Below are 17,595 nucleotides of genomic sequence, written 5' to 3'. Positions count from 1 at the left end.
AACCGAATAACGCCATAAACGACCACATTATCGTTTCGTTTCGTTTATTTATTTGTTTTTTTCTCACAACATGTACACATTTTAATTAGCTAATGCAGAGAGTTATGGAATGTGAAAGCAAGTGTATCAAAAAAATCGTTGTGGGCTTATCTAGTGAGACACTCCCTGTACATAGAGTACACAAATAACTAACATAAAGAAACGAATTATGAAAATAACTAAGACAAATGGGTAACAGGCGACGAAGTCCCCGGAAAATTTTGAATTTGGCGTCTTTGTTTTTTATCTTTGTTTCTCGTTTAAAACACAAAAATATATGTGGAGAGAAGAATTAAATTTCCGTGGAACGTATTTGTAGGTCCCATATGGTGGGCGGGTCCGAAGGGATGGGGAGGGGGGCTGCATGAAGCTGCATTGTAGCAAACCTAACAACAAAATCGAATAAACAATAACGAACTTAAATTAAATCTGAATCAAAAAAGAATTTTGAACATCCAAAGTCTATATGCCAACCTTCAATGACGGGAATGTTTGGGTCCTCTTCCCCATATATTGCCATGCTCTCTTTGTGTTACAGAATAACTTATACCTTGAAATATTTGAAGAATATCTTTCCAAATTATAATAAGAGGCGTGGTTATGATAAGCTAACAAGGGCGGCGGAAGCACTTTTAATCTGGGGGGGGGGGCACCGACATCAAAGGGCACTTAATTTGCAGAAATTCGATTGGACTGATGTAGCCTTATATTTAGTACCCTTTTATAACTCTTATTGTATTATCTTTTTTGCGTACACACATCACTCCATCAACGCCCCCCCCCCTCCCCTTTCATAGAAAATATGCATACTAGCTCTGCAATATCCAAACTTGTATGCACGACTATCTGAGAGGAGCGCCACCATCGGTAGGCGCTGAGCGTACAAGAAAATTTTTGGTTTTACAAACCCCTCAGATGGCCAGAAACGGCCCTTCCCGAGTGTTCATTCCGGTTCCCTGGCCTCTTGCTAACTTGAGACACCTCAATTTTTATGTAGAAAAAGGGCACATTTTTAACCCTGAGGAAAAGTGGGGGGCACGTGCCCCCTGTGCCCCCCCGGTTCCGCCGCCCTTGTAAGCTAACAAATAGTGGGAAAGGTGGGCAGAAATGGGCGCGGTTTTACGAGCCTCTCCATTCGAATTTTATAGTGGCCCAGATAGAACATAAGAAATTGTAAATAATTGAGACTAGTACTTTTCCCCCTTTAAATTTCGAAACTACATATACCGATTTTTTGTTGTTGTTGTATGTCTCAAACGATTTCTCAAATGTGTACTGCTTTACTCTACATTTACATATTTGTTTTGAAAATTCGACTACTTTGTTTCTCAAAAACGAGTCCATGAAGTAGTGAAATCTTGTCTTCGTACAATGTTTTACCTTTGTCAAACACATACTTTCCTATTGTTAAACACCACCTTTGTTTATTTGTTCAGTCAACTGTCCCCGCACCCAATATCTCACTAAAATATCTTCCCTGTGCTTTGCCTGTGAACTTTACCCGATTTGGCATCAGGCCAAGTATCGATATGGCCTATTGAAGACCGATTTCAGCAGTGGCGTAGGAAGATACTTTGAGTGGGGGTGGGGCAGTGGCGGCGGAACCGGGGGGGCTTGGGGGGCTCAGCCCCCCAATGAAAAAGTTGAGGGGGCAAATTCATGATAAGCCCCCCCCCCCCCCCCAATATTTACCAAGGCTCCGAAACGTGCATCTGCCCATTTTTCAATGCATACTTGTCGATCTGTCCGATGCACACGTATACTATATAGGTACAATAATTTTAGTAATTGCTGGGGGACCCTCGGCCCGTCCCCTGGCTATAGACCACATTGTCACCCCAACCGCGTCTTCACGCCCCGTGAAAAGTGGAAGCAGTGAGTGTGAGTACCGGTAAGCGTAACACAACTTCGTCTTAGGCCAATGTCTTGCCTCATTTCAGCCAGTCCAACATCCCCTTTCTTAGTGGCGGAGCGTTCATATATACAGTCAGGGGGCGGATGCCCCCCCCCCCCCCGATGGACTCAAATGGACTGCTGGCGCCCTTTTCAGCTTTTCACTACTTTTTACTTATTCGCGATTATTGACTATTTTGTTGCGCTCTCATATACCTATTGACATTTGTCATATTCTGTTGGTGTAATTTTCCGACACAATGGCGACGACACCTATTTATTGTCCGTTTATCTGCAAATTAGTAGGGGCCGGAAAGGGTCATTTCCTGCAATCTAGGGAGTATCTTTAATCAAAACTTTTCTGTACGCTCCGCGCCAACCTGTGGTGGCGCTCCGCTTAGATAGTGTCGAAAGCGCCCCTACAGACCATTCTTGCCCCCCCCCTGACCAATACCCCTAGCTCCGCCACTGCCCTTACTACACTCAAAAACGTCTTTGCGAGTACACTACGAGTAATAGCTACTCTCTTAAAACACCATCGAATATACAAATTACAATGTTTTTACAGACTTTTACGTGCAATATGAGAAATTGCAGGCTTGAGACCCATATTTTAGGGCTAGGTATTCGCAGCATAAAACACCCGGGAAGTGCCGTTTCCGGCCATCTGGGTGTTCGAAAAAACACAAAATTTTCTTGTACGCTCTGCGCCAACCGATGGTGGCGCTCCGCTTAGATAGTCTCCATGCACACATTAGCCCCCCCCCCCCCAATAATTTTCCCGTTCCGCCGCGCCTGGGGTGGGGGGAGCTGAAGACTGATGGCCGGCCTGGGGGAGGGGTATAAGGGGAGGGGTGTCCCCCTTTGGATTTTTTTTTTGCATTTCTAGGTGGACTCAGACGCAATTTGGTGCAATATAGCACACTTCAACACCCACTCCAGTTTTGTAAATAATTTTGCATTTTCACCTGGCCTTAGATGTAATTTGGTGCTCCAAATGAGATTTTTTTCTCATTTGGAAATGAAAAAGGGGTTTTCTGACTTGCGGAGCTAGGGGGGGGGAGGAATGATACTTCCGCCCAATATATTTCACTGGGGGGGCTGGCGCCCCAGCCCCCCGGTTCCTACGCCCTTGGATTTCAGCAACATCAAAAGTGAAGTTTGGGCAAAAGATGTATTTCTCTGTGTAGGAATCAAGATTGGGGATGGGGTGCATCAGTAGAAAACGATCTAAAGCCAGAACTGAAAGTGAGTAGAGGTGGCCAGTTTACGCATCCACTGGCAAGGAGGAAGTATCTCACCATATTAACATTAGATCATATCAAGTAAGAAAAGAATTTGAAGCACTTTATGGGACTACCGTCGCCATTGGTTACTGTCTGGTGTAGGGAATTTTATACCAGCCTACTTGATTTCAAACATTTATTGTAAGACAGAGGGTTTCATTTCTTTAGACAGACAGAGAGATATAAAGCAAGGACATAAATTTGAGTCAATGCTTTCATGTCTTTCATATCAGACAATCACAATTTTGTACGTCTCTTCATAGTTATAATTATGGCTCGTATCAACTACGTAGTTCCTCCTTTCCCTTCCTTTCTTTCTTTTTTAAAACAAAGATAAAACGTTCCATCATCAAAAGTTTTCTTTAATCCAAAATTGTGAAACGAAGGAGCACTGGAACTGAGAACTTTGAATTTACATCACTTGAATGCCGACCACGTGACACCGGCCTCAGAGCTTAGGTCCTGATGTGAATATAACTTTTAATATTTCTTTAACTTTTAATATTTAATATTGTACCGTAAGATATCTTATGATTTACAAATCGCGAGGCTACTGGCTAAGTGATAGGATTAGATAAACTCTCTACAATGTAGAGGCCTATAATTAAAATAATCATATATCATTAACATGTTAATACTTTAAACATTATCTTAACATAAACAGTGATGGAATTTCCAAATATTGGAAAGTTATTGAAAGAAAAGAAAGCTGTGTTGTAAAGTTAACTCACCAGCTGGGGGAAGGGGTGTAAATCGCACCAGAAAACACCCCATGTTCACTAAGTTCAGCTTAATGTAAATGATAAACTCTACACAGTGACATTGAAAATTCATACGGTAATATATTTTTATGTACGGAAGCCTCAAGTGAGCATCCCGTTAACAGACGTTACGTTAGTGTCGAACGCGTACTTCACAGGAGGAACGTTGGTGTGGGAAAATCCAAATCTAACTAAGAAAATTTTTAATAGTTTAAGATAAATGGAGTACCATTTCGGTGAGAACAAATCAAGAAAGTTTCCGTTGTTTCTTATGCTTTTCTGTGTCATTAATTCCTGGCAAGGCGAGGATCCGTGTACGGCCATAAATCATCGGGATGATATTGACAGTTTCAATAAGAACGTGTGCAACTATCGCATATAAGAAGAAGCGAAGAGAGTACATCAATGAAGGACAGAAGAACGTTAAACATTGAAGGACGTGTGGCTCTGAGCTGTCGCGTAAGTTTCTTCCAAAGGCATATCGTATTTAGGAAGGTACTGGAAGTAAATCAACTGATAGAACCATTTTGCATCTAATTCCCCTTTACTGAAACAAAGTTTTCTCAAAATGGTGACGAAAATGTGCCCCCCCCCCACACCCACACACCCCTCACACCAGGTACCCAAAAGCCCTACTCTTGCTTAGGTGAGCGCATTAAACACCCTCCCGGCCTCCTCCTACCCGAACACCATAGAATTCTACTTTACCTTACACAGTGTAGTCCTCCTCCTCTCACGGTAAAAGCAAGGATTCTCCCTTTCCCTTTTGGCTCTATTTATGCTTCATGCACTACAAAACGTACACAGAGATTTCAACAATGTTTATTCATTTCTGTTTTGCATGAGATTTCATCTCTTTGCGAGTCGGACTCTGCAGCAGAAAATACAAACAAGCCTTGTACATGCAAACTGATATAAGTGCAATAAGGAATATTTGGGTGAACTATGTAATCTTGTCCAGGTTAATACTATGGTGGACGAATTTGTGCCCACGATAGACGACCCACGACACACCTTAATTATATTGACCAATCGTAACGTTACCCCAATGGAATAGGACGCTAATTTGCAAAATTCTGTAAACCTTCACCAAACTATGGGAATTTCCCCCAACATTTCGGCAGTTGTAATGTAAAACCTACCGTTTGTGAAAAGGTACCAAATTTTCAGTGGAAGAATGCTGCATTTCTGCCGCAGGTGAACTTCTCATTTATTTTCCTGTCGTATTTTCTTATCCACCACGAACCTAAACAAACACGGTAGGCTATATATCTCAACACAAGAGAAGAATTATCGCTGCATTAAAGCAACAAAAAAAGCATACAGCCTTGTTATGAGGGATCGTGGAAAGGGTAGCTGCTAAAACAATTGGGGGAGCACACGCTAACCACTACTGCAACAACGATTAGGTCTTTGGCAAATAAACTGGAAATTGGATACTACGCTACATTGTATCCGAAACCTGATCAACGCATGATAACACAATTTAACCTACACAAACACCGAAAGTTAAGAGAGCAGAACGGCCTGTCGGGGTTTCCGTACTGCAGCGGCACGAAATTACTTGTCTCACCAAGCATACACGAATATGATCTATATTCTCCCACCAAAAGAGTAGCAACTTTTATCTTTTTTCGAACGTTATAAAATAAAACAACAATCAATTTTTCAACGGACATGACATCACCTTATGTATACAGCGCACGTTCGTGGTTGTATTTTGTATTCGTTGGTAACAGGTGCAGCGTTTTAATGCTTACTAAGCTGGTTTACTCCTGTGGGTAACTGACACTGTAGTCATACAAATTACTGCACACAGCAGCAAGTGTGCAACTTGCGGGATTGTTCTGTATGTATGTAAATGTGCCTATAAATATAATTGGGCACCAGTCAAGACCAGCACGCCTTGGACCACCCAACCAATGGGTCATATGCATTCTATGGACATTGTTGAGGGGTACCATTATGCGTCTAACCCGGTCCAAAAGAGTGCTTGACTAATGCAAATCACTAGTGCACAATCATTATCCAGTAGATTCATCAATATTTTCTTTTTTGAAGTTTTACTCTATGTGTGTACCAGGGTGGTGATGCAAAATAAAAGCAACACCTTTGGCGCGCAAGATTAATGCTAATTGGTGCTTTACGATCATCAGCATACAAAGTTTCCTTCCCACCCAGGAGAAACACACGCGCACTTTTTTTTTTATTGGAGGGGGGGGGGCACGCACCTTAGCGCAACTCCATTTCTCGGAATGAAGTGATTAATGAAGACTGGCAACGCAATAAAAAACGTTTTTTTAAATTAGTTCATAGAACTTATTTTCATTTATTTTATTCGTTTCACACGTCACAGATTTACACATTGAAAGAACAGAGAAGTTTTCCTGTCTCTCCATGAAAGTGTTTGTGAACGCTGTTACCCCCTTCGCAGGTTCTGAAAGATTCCACTGCTACATTCTATATAGAGCTGACTAAGGCAATCAGTCATCTCGGGTCAAGCGGAGATAAACTTACTTTAATAGTTTATTTAGCAAAATAGTCTTCAAGTGACTTAGTTCTACCCAGACATAATTTATGCCGAAATCCCTTTCTGATTTATTGATGATCTCCATTAGTCATAGTTGGTAATGAACCAATCCAAGTTACCCTATGTACTGCCATTCTATGCATTTCTCATTTTATCGTGTTCCCATGTGCTTGTCCTTCTCTTGGCAATTTTTCAATAGAAAGTTTCTGTTGGAGTGTATAGAGGGCAGATCCACCATAAGTTTCACTGGGTTTATTCCAACTAAACATAGACCAGAGTTAGTGTGAGTTTTTAGAAAATTCCTTTTATTCAGTTTTACCTAAATATTCATTATAACTTCCATAATCTAGCTATACAAATTTTACTAAATACACAAGATATATTCAATCCATTAACAAAAGTGCCAGATTTTAGGCCAATTTCGCGTTTAGTCAAAATTACGCTTTTCTAATCACTTACAATTGTATTAATTCTTCGGTTAATATAAATTAGGCTATGTGCTGAGTCAATTATGGAAGTATAGAAGTCAGGAGATATGTAACATGCTAAATATCCACCCCCCCCCCCACCCTCCTCATTTATTCTACTCGTAGAAGAGAAATTTTCATGCCAAAATTACTTTAATCTGGTAGAATTGATACATTTTACCAATCTATGTGCAAAGATGTTCCATATCACTATTACTCAATACTTTATAAGATAAATGTGAAAGAGCGGAACAAAGGATCATGCGTTCTGATTGTAATTGAATCAAGGGCGGCGGAAGCACTTTTAATCTGGGGGGGCACCAACGTCGAAGGGCACTTTGCAGAAATTCGATTGGACTGATGCAGCCTGATATTTAGTACCCTTTTTAACTCTTATTGTAGTATCTTTTTTGCGTATACACATCACTCCATCAACGCCCCCCCCCCCTCAAGGAAACAATGCATACTAGCACTGCAATATCTAATGTGCAAATTGGGAAACAAGGAAAAAGACAAAATGAGGTGAAATCATTATAAAGTCCAAGTCCCTGCACACGCGATCGATACATGCATGAAAGCAAATGAAATATGTCAAAATACTGAAAGAAAAATAATTTTCTATGTGTTTTTCAATGGTTAAACTGATATTATTATGATCATTATTATTGTAACGACTTTCCCAATAATTATAACCAATTTGGAACGGTTATAACACGGCAAATGATTGTATGTTATTGGCAAGCGATGTAATAACCAACGCATGCCTATATGATATGCACATTAACATGTCGAACGCGCGCGTAGCGCGCGAAAATTTTGGTAATGATTTTTCGGGCAAGTCGTTACAGCCCCCCCCCCCCCCGCCTGTGGTAGTAAACATTTAAAACTTCCCGAAATATTTCATTCGACGTGGGTTTCGCTTTGCAAACTCTTTTTTATTTCGAAATTTTTATGTAGAGAAAGGGCACATTTTTAACCTGAGGAAAAGTGGGGGTCACGTGCCCCCTGTGCCCCCCCCCCCCGGTTCCGCCGCCCTTGAATTGAATGATTCATTCAGGATGTTTCCTAGAAGTTTTCTCTCGTTAAAGAGCGCAATTTCCCTCTTTGAGTAGGCCTGAAATTTCGTAAGTGATTTGCGCAAGTTAAAGTGTTATATATCCTGACATATCAATGAATTCGGAAGTCATTTAGAGGTAACGTTCTAAAAGTGTAAAAGCTTTCCTGCAGAATTTGGCCATATATAGACATGCGGCCAGGGACGTCGCTAGAGGGGGGGGGTGGTGTAGGGGGTGTGTCACCCCCAATCTTGGTAAAACTGACGATAGTTGGAAAATTTGAGTGCGACAGTCGGAATTCCCTACTGTCGCACTCTAATTTTCATATATTCTTGTAATTTGTGAGTGACCTAAAACTTTCGGTCAAAATTGACCTTTAATCAGTCATATTTACCATGTTTTCCTTTTCAAATTGAGAAATTGTATCTCGTGATCTTTATACTCCACCATACAAAACTTCGTATGATTTTGAATACTCTAAAAAAAAGTGCCTAATAGAACTGCTGCACAACATATACGATTAAAACGCTCAATGCTAATCTACGGAAGCTTAAAAATGCCATCAACATAAGAAAAACTTTGCCCATGAGGTGAAATTTTTCTGTAAATTGTTTAGATAACAAGATAAAATGTTATAAAAAACAGGAAAATGTTGCATTGCTTACTTGCTTTAAATGAGTAATTGAACAAATTTGTGAAAAATTTTTAATTGAAAACTAATCAAATCTCGTCAATTAGTCATTTTTTTGCTGTAAAATGTTCAATTGTTCACTTCATTCCATATGAGCAATTGAAAAATTTTTAGGGAAATGTTTAATTGACAACTTATCTTATCTCGTCAATTGGACATTTTTGGCAAAATGTTCAATTGTTCACTTCATTCCAATTGAGCAATTGAAAAAATTTCTGCAAAATGTTTAATTGACAACTTATCGTATAACGTCAACTCAACATTTTTCTGCAAAATGTTTAATTGTTCACATCATTCCAAATGCTCAGTTGGAATGAAGTGAACATTTGTTTTTATTCATGTGAGTGATAAATAGCCCCACCCCCACCCCAAGAAAATAATATTAAGCGCGCTAGGAAAAAGCACTGTATTGTTGGGTAATTCACTATGTCGTCGAATATAATTTGTTGAAAAAAACTTTTCCCTTTGTTACATTAACATAGCTTTTTTAGTCAGTAGTCTATGTAGCTTATCAAGCAGATAACTTGTACTCAGTTGCTTACTCGCCTAACCAGATAGAGTGATTGATAAGTTTGTGAAGTGAGAGCCAGTGGTACAAATGTACCGAGAAAAGTTTGGAACATAAGTGCAGTCGCGAAAGATAGGGTGTCTGACTGTCACTGACCGTATCGTTGACGAGTATAGTGCGGGGGTACAAGGCAGCACTCGGAATTTTCTGGCTCCAAAACCCATCCAGTTGGAATTTCAGCCACTAAACCCCCAATCACCATGCCTTAGCTACGTCCCTGAATCTAGCTATACAAATTTTACACAATACACAAAACACATTCAATCCATTAGCAAAAGTGCTAGATTTAAGGTCGATTTCGCGTTTGTTAATTTAAGTCAAAAATACACTTTCTAATCACTTACAATTGTATTTAATGTATTAATTCTTCGGTAAATATCAATTAGGCTATATGCTGAGTCAATTATGGAAGTATAGAAGTCAAGAGAAATATTACATGCTTAATATCCACCCCCCCCCCCCACCCCTCTCCATTTATTCTCTGATTGGATTGAAATGTACTTGCAGAAGAGAAATTTTCATGCCAAATTACTTTAATCTGGTAGAATTGATACACTTTTACCAATCTATGTGCAAAGATGTTCCAAACACTATTACTCAATACTTCATAAGATAAATTTGAAGGAGCGGAATAAAGGACCATGCGTTTTGATTGTAATTGAATGATTCATTCAGGATGTTTCCTAGAAGTTTTCTCTCGTAAAAGAGCGCATGAACATTAGGCTCGAACTAATTGATACCGATGTACGAACTGACTGCCTACCGTCATTTCAAACGTCCATGGAATTACCTTTAAAAGGCTGAGAGTTCATATTTATCATAGCGTGATTGCTCCCTTGCGTCGAACCATTAAAATTGATAGATAACTGAAATAATCTGCAGCATGTTGACAGTTTAACTGCTTTTTTGCATTTGTATTCCCAAATGAATGAAATATCGGAATATCTTTCCTTCTACGAATGTCTCTGACCCACGTTAGGAGAGTTAAAGTGATATTGTTCAATGTTTGAACGTTACTGCATGTACCATTACTGCATGGTACTTGGTAGGCCTATATAGGGCATGGTTTATTTCTTTGATTGTTTGTCCGGCCGTAAGCTTCATAAGCTTCATTGGGCTATCATGACAGTGCATGCCTGCTACAAGCCTGCTACAGCCTTGCTACGGCCTTGCTACAGCCATAGAAAGATGCTGTCGCTTTATGCCATCGTGTTCAAATATCTGCCTCATTGCAATTTTTCCCTTTTGATTAGGCTGAAACACTGAAATTTCGTAAGTGATTTGAGTAAGTTAAAGTGTTATATGCTAACATATCGATGAATTCGGAAGTCATTTAGAGGCTTTCTTAAATTTTAAAAACTTTCCGACAGAATTTGGACATGTATATAGACATGCTGCCATTAATTGGAATGCACTTAAAACGAGTTCTCTCTTTTTCATTCCTTGAGGGTCCAAAGTGCAATTTGTAATGCTACCGGTTGACACTAAACGCACGATACATAACATATGAGATGGACACTCATTTAAGAAGTGATGATGTAGTGGTCAAGTTTGATTGCACGGGGAGTGAACGAGTTACGATGTGCGAGACACTAATTTCCTTATTTGGAGCAATAAAGTTATACTTACTTACTTACTTATTTAAATTGGTCAAGCACACTTTGGACCGGGCAAGACGCATTATGGTTCTCTTCTACACTGTCTTAAAAAATCATATGACCCATCGGTTAGGTGGTCCAAGGCGTTCTGGTCTTGATTAGGGCCCAAATGCTTTTTATTCGTGATCCTGTTACATTCATTTAAGACGTGATGATGTAGTGGGCATTTGAATTGGTCAAGCATTCTTTGGACCGGGCAAGACGCATTATGGAAATCTTCTACACTGTCTTAAAACATCATATGACCCATCGGGTAGGTGGTCCAAGGCGTTCTGGTCTTGATTAGGGCCCAAATGCTTTTTATTCGTGATCCTGTTACATTCATTTAAGAAGTGATGATGTAGTGGGCATTTGAATTGGTCAAGCACTCTTTGGACCGGGCAAGACGCATTATGGTACTCTTTACAATGTCCTTAGAGTTGATGCTACCCATTGGTTAGGTGTTCCAAAGCGTGCTGCATGGATTAGGACCTAAAACTTTTTCGTGGTCCCGTTACACTCATTAAAAAAGTAATGATTTAGTGGTCATTTAAATTGGTCAAGCACTCTTTGGACCGGGCAAGACGCATTATGTTACTCTTCTACAATGTCCTTAGAGTTCATGTTAACCATTGGTTAGGTGGTCCAAGGCGTGCTGCATGGATTAGGGCCCAAAGCTTTTACGTGGTCCCGTTACACTCATTAAAAAAGTAATGAATTAGTGGTCATTTTAATTGGTCAAGCACTCTTTAGACCGCGCAAGACGCATTATGTTACCCTTCTACAAGGTCCTTAGACTTCATATGACCCATTGGTTGGGCGGTCCAAGGCGTGCTGGTTTTGATTAGGGCCCAAATGTTTTTATTTCAGTTCCCGTTACATTTATTTTAAAACTGTTGATTTAATGGTCATTTTAATTGCTCAAGCACTCTTTGGACCGGGCAAGACGCATTATGGTATCCTTCTACAATGTGTTAAGAATTCATATGACCCATTGGTAAGGTGGTCCAAGGCGTGCTAGTCTTGATTAGGGCCTAAAGTAATTTTTTACATTAATTTAAGAACTGATGAAGTACTGGTCATTTTAGTTGGTCAAGAACTATTTGGACCGGGCAAGATGCATTATGGTACCCTTCTACATAGTCATTAGAGTTCATATGACCCATGGGCCATAGATAAACCTCTTTCCACGACCAAATGTTGAACATCTTGTAAGAAAGCTTTAGTCTTGCCAGAGGTGTTACGTCGATACCATTGTCGAATACGTAACCGAATAGGTAGCTCAGTTACTCATTCGCGAATATCGAACGAGGAACGGGGAATAAGTATCTAACTTCACACCGGTCTCTACACGAAGCGTTTCAACTGTGGTTGACCGAAATTCGATTCCATAAAAATGCTCGAGTTGAATTGCTAAGGATTACTCACAAAGTGGAGGCGCTCTATTGCTAATTCTATGTAGCATAGCGTTTCAGTGTGTGCGCTTCTGGAGAGCTAAAAATCTACTCTGTAGGATGAGGCATTCTGGAGAAATATTATCGGAAATTTGACCGTGTTTTGGCCCTAACTTAGACCGAAAAACGTCATTTTTGACATGTTTTCCCCAAATATAGAGCCATCTCTCTACATATGCCTGTGAAGGCTCCTGACATGATTCCTTGTATGTCTTAGCTAGTTGTATCGGATAGGGTTAGTTGACATCAAGATTTTCACTGTTCTCACATTTTTTTTGAAGAAAAAGGTCAAAACGACTGGTTTTTTATTGTAAACAAATCTTTTTGAAGACAGAAAAAAGAATAAAATCAATGTGACCCCCTCGGAAAAGGGTTCTTTATTGATGCAGGCTGTCTTATGTGCAAAATAAAGCAATGGGAAGCTCTCTGTAGTGCATTTCTATCTCGAGTAATGATTTTCTAAACACATGGTTTTTCAGTGACTCACATATGGACTATACCTGTCCAGAAACAAACTGCCCAATGCTAATCACTCCCCAAACTCCCCAAATTGGTCACTTCAAATATGCCAGGCACACTGACACAATATTCCTACAGATTTTGTAACTACACGAAAATGCCTTAGCTAAATTGGTTCATGGTGGGGACTACACTGGCGACCAACTTCCTCAATTAGAGGGATAACAGAATGAGATGGGATGGAGGGCGAAGGGAGTGGGGGGATTTCGGGGTGGGGTGGCGGGGGGGTGAGGTAGCAAACAAACATTTAAGTACTATTTCATAGTTGTCAGTACATACACACATTGATTTATTGATTTATTTATTTTGTTTCATCACGTGAATATATACAATATGATAGGAAGTCCTCTAAAAATCTTCAGATGGCTTAACAAAGTAGAGGACTCCCTGTAAAGAAAAGGGGGAAAGAAAGAAAGAAAGAAAGAAAGCACATGACCGTAGTTACTTAATGGTGTCTCCCCTCCCCCCCCCCCCCCGGATGTTGTCTGAATTTCCAAAGAAGATAGTAGTCCCAATTATTCGGTTACAAATAGCAGCCAATACCTCGACGCATCAAGGCCATATATGTCTACATTTCTTTGTGCTGTGGATCTCTCTTTCCTGAGACCTACTTGATCATCGTTATTATAGAAATATCACAAATTCCCATTACAGGAAAAATTAAGGACTCAGGAGTACAAACAACATAGCAAACACCATAAATCATCACCATTGTCTATATTTCAGCTGCATATTAGGCTTATATACAGGCTTATAAACGAGAATGTTATAATATACATATTTAGTTAAGATTGTTGTTGTGATGTCGTCCTCCATCCGGTTTATTACGTTGAGTAAATTTCAGAAAATCTAAAATCCAATTTAATTGATTCAATGGTTGTCGGTGGGATAGGTTACCAAGCGTCCATTTTCAGATGAACAACGGTCAGTGGAAATTGCTGGGCTTAGCTCATCTATAACAATCAAAGACAACGATGTCAGGTTATTAATTTTCGTTTGCTTACAATACTAATCTTTGAACATTAACGTAACGGAATTTTTATATGGAACTCGAAAAAGTGCTCGAAAAAGAAGCCGGATGAAAAAGTACTCCATTTCGGTACTTGGATTATTAAAACAGAAATCGGACTAGAGCTTGTAACTCGAAACCCGAAGTACCCGGATGTACTTGACTTACAAGTACTCGACGGAAGGACTTCGCCCAACAACCATTTCGCCCAACTGCCATTTCGCCCAACCTTACCATTTCGCCCAACCAGCCTGGTCATTTCGCCCAACCAGCCTGGTCATTTCCCCCAACCAGCCTGGTCATTTCGCCCAACCTTGATTAAATATGATACTTTAGTAAGGAAACGTTTGGGAATTGTTAACGTTACGGGATACGAACCGAATATTAAGGAAACTTGAGGATGGATCAATGTTTTAGGGGTTAGGTTTGATAGTAAACGTTCGGGAATTGTTAACGTTACGAGATACGAATCGAATATTAAGGAAACTTGAAGTCGTGGTTAAATTGATTACATATGTGGTTACACTGATACAGTGGTTTATTTAATATCACTCAGTTGGGACAATATTTGGTATTGATGTACTTTCATATCCTGCTTCAAAGCAATCGCATTGACGATGTGTGAACACCTCGCTTATACTTGATAAAGTTTAAAACGGCTGTTCAATATAAGACAATAACGCGGTGAAGCATTGGAAAATTTGTACCAACTGGCTGTTCAATATATTGCAGTTAATGAATATGCATGATAATTATACGTAGTAACTATAGCGATGGATCGTGGAACTAGTAAGTTTGCTTTAACAACTTAATATTTCTTGTAATCTTACTTTAATGAAGCCAATATGTTGGCAGAGAAAGCAGGGATATTAACATATTACTTGAAGTGAAGTTTCTAATTTCTTGGATTATGATATATCAAGATACTAAAATCCTGGTAAGAATAATCTGTTAATGCTTTACATATCCTGCAATAAGATGAACATTTAACAAACATGACGGCGTACCAAACTCTGTAGGAACTGATTGAACCCTGGGAGGATGGATCTGGAGACCAAGTAGATTCCTATCATGTCGGACATCCTGGATATCATTATTCTCAGTACATTGGACTGGAAAAGTATATGAAAAACAGAGAATGTAAAGACCAGATCAGAAATATCAATGAAGTGACTCAAAGAGAAAGGATGATATAGCAAACACGTCTAATCTCACGAGTGTAATTGAGATGTCACAATTACTCAAATATAGGTGTTCATGCTAAAATAAGCTATAAAATAAGGAAAAAACACGTTTAAAACTTCAAAGTAAAACGTCACCATTTAATAGCAAAATATCATATGTTTTAGATGAAAGTTGAAATTAGGGGTGAACAAATCCGATTTAAACATTTCGATTTGACATAAAACATCATTATCTTAAGTGAAAACCGAATTACGCCATAAACGACCACATTATCGTTTCGTTTCGTTTATTTATTTGTTTTTTTTTTTCTCACAACATGTACACATTTTAATTAGCTAATGCAGAGAGTTATGGAATGTGAAAGCAAGTGTATCAAAAAAATCATTGTGGGCTTATCTAGTGAGACACTCCCTGTACATAGAGTACACAAATAACTAACATAAAGAAACGAATTATGAAAATAACTAAGACAAATGGGTAACAGGCGACGAAGTCCCCGGAAAATTTTGAATTTGGCGTCTTTGTTTTTTATCTTTGTTTCTCGTTTAAAACACAAAAATATATGTGGAGAGAAGAATTAAATTTCCGTGGAACGTATTTGTAGGTCCCATATGGTGGGCGGGTCCGAAGGGATGGGGAGGGGGGCTGCATGAAGCTGCATTGTAGCAAACCTAACAACAAAATCGAATAAACAATGATAACGAACTTAAGTTAAATCTGAATCAAAAAAGAATTTTGAACATCCAAAGTCTATATGCCAACCTTCAATGACGGGAATGTTTGGGTCCTCTTCCCCATATATTGCCATGCTCTCTTTGTGTTACAGAATAACTTATACCTTGAAATATTTGAAGAATATCTTTCCAAATTATAATAAGAGGCGTGGTTATATGATAAGCTAACAAGGGCGGCGGAAGCACTTTTAATCTGGGGGGCACCGACATCAAAGGGCACTTAATTTGCAGAAATTCGATTGGACTGATGTAGCCTTATATTTAGTACCCTTTTATAACTCTTATTGTATTATCTTTTTTGCGTATACACATCACTCCATCAACGCCCTCCCCCCACCCCTTTCATAGAAAATATGCATACTAGCTCTGCAATATCCAAACTTGTATGCACGACTATCTGAGCGGAGCGCCACCGTCGGTTGGCGCTGAGCGTACAAGAAAATTTTTGGTTTTACAAACCCCTCAGATGGCCAGAAACGGCCCTTCCCGAGTGTTCATTCCGGTTCCCTGGCCTCTTGCTAACTTGAGACACCTCAATTTTTATGTAGAAAAAGGGCACATTTTTAACCCTGAGGAAAAGTGGGGGGCACGTGCCCCCTGTGTCCCCCCGGTTCCGCCGCCCTTGTAAGCTAACAAATAGTGGGAAAGGTGGGCAGAAATGGGCGCGGTTTTACGAGCCTCTCCATACGAATTTTATAGTGGCCCAGATAGAACATAAGAATTGTAAATAATTGAGACTAGTACTTTTCCCCCTTTAAATTTAATCTTTGAACATTAACTTAACGGAATTTTTATATGGAACTCGAAAAAGTACTCGAAAAAGAAGCCGGATGAAAAAGTACTCCATTTCGGTACTTGGATTATTAAAACAGTAATCGGACTAGAGCTTGTAACTCGAAACCCGAAGTACCCGGATGTACTTGACTTACAAGTACTCGACGGAAGGACTTCGCCCAACAACCATTTCGCCCAACTGCCATTTCGCCCAACCTTACCATTTCGTCCAACCAGCCTGGTCATTTCGCCCAACCAGCCTGGTCATTTCCCCCAACCAGCCTGGTCATTTCGCCCAACCTTGATTAAATATGATACTTTAGTAAGGAAACGTTTGGGAATTGTTAACGTTACGGGATACGAACCGAATATTAAGGAAACTTGAGGATGGATCAATGTTTTAGGGGTTAGGTTTGATAGTAAACGTTCGGGAATTGTTAACGTTACGAGATACGAATCAAATATTAAGGAAACTTGAAGTCGTGGTTAAATTGATTACATATGTGGTTACATTGATACAGTGGTTTATTTAATATCACTCAGTTGGGACAATATTTGGTATTGATGTACTTTCATATCCTGCTTCAAAGCAATCGCATTGACGATGTGTGAACACCTCGCTTATACTTGATAAAGTTTAAAACGGCTGTTCAATATAAGACAATAACGTGGTGAAGCATTGGAAAATTTGTACCAACTGGCTGTTCAATATATTGCAGTTAATGAATATGCATGATAATTATACGTAGTAACTATAGCGATGGATCGTGGAACTAGTAAGTTTGCTTTAACAACTTAATATTTCTTGTAATCTTACTTTAATGAAGCCAATATGTTGGCAGAGAAAGCAGGGATATTAACATATTACTTGAAGTGAAGTTTCTAATTTCTTGGATTATGATATATCAAGATACTAAAATCCTGGTAAGAATAATCTGTTAATGCTTTACATATCCTGCAATAAGATGAACATTTAACAAACATGACGGCGTA

At 39.4% G+C, this 17,595-nt stretch overlaps 1 protein-coding gene and 1 long non-coding RNA gene across 2 annotated transcripts in view; one reads left to right on the top strand and one right to left on the bottom strand.

The window, feature by feature from the left end:
* The window catches only part of LOC139961242 (ubiquitin carboxyl-terminal hydrolase BAP1-like), a 228,619-nt gene that overhangs the window by 187,826 nt on the left and 23,198 nt on the right, over positions 1-17,595 (top strand). The gene's annotated exons all lie outside the window — the stretch shown is intronic.
* On the bottom strand, positions 13,384-15,927 carry LOC139961742 (uncharacterized). Its single transcript, XR_011790975.1, has 3 exons — positions 15,857-15,927; positions 14,917-15,021; positions 13,384-13,853 (listed from the first exon to the last, which is right to left on the bottom strand). It is a non-coding gene; the product is annotated as an uncharacterized lncRNA (long non-coding RNA).

The sequence above is a fragment of the Apostichopus japonicus genome, chromosome 20 (assembly GCF_037975245.1).
Source record: "Apostichopus japonicus isolate 1M-3 chromosome 20, ASM3797524v1, whole genome shotgun sequence".
In the NCBI taxonomy this organism is placed as follows: Eukaryota; Metazoa; Echinodermata; class Holothuroidea; order Aspidochirotida; family Stichopodidae; genus Apostichopus; species Apostichopus japonicus.
Note: the sequence above shows the minus strand (reverse complement) of the source record. Positions and strands in the feature narration are given on the sequence as shown.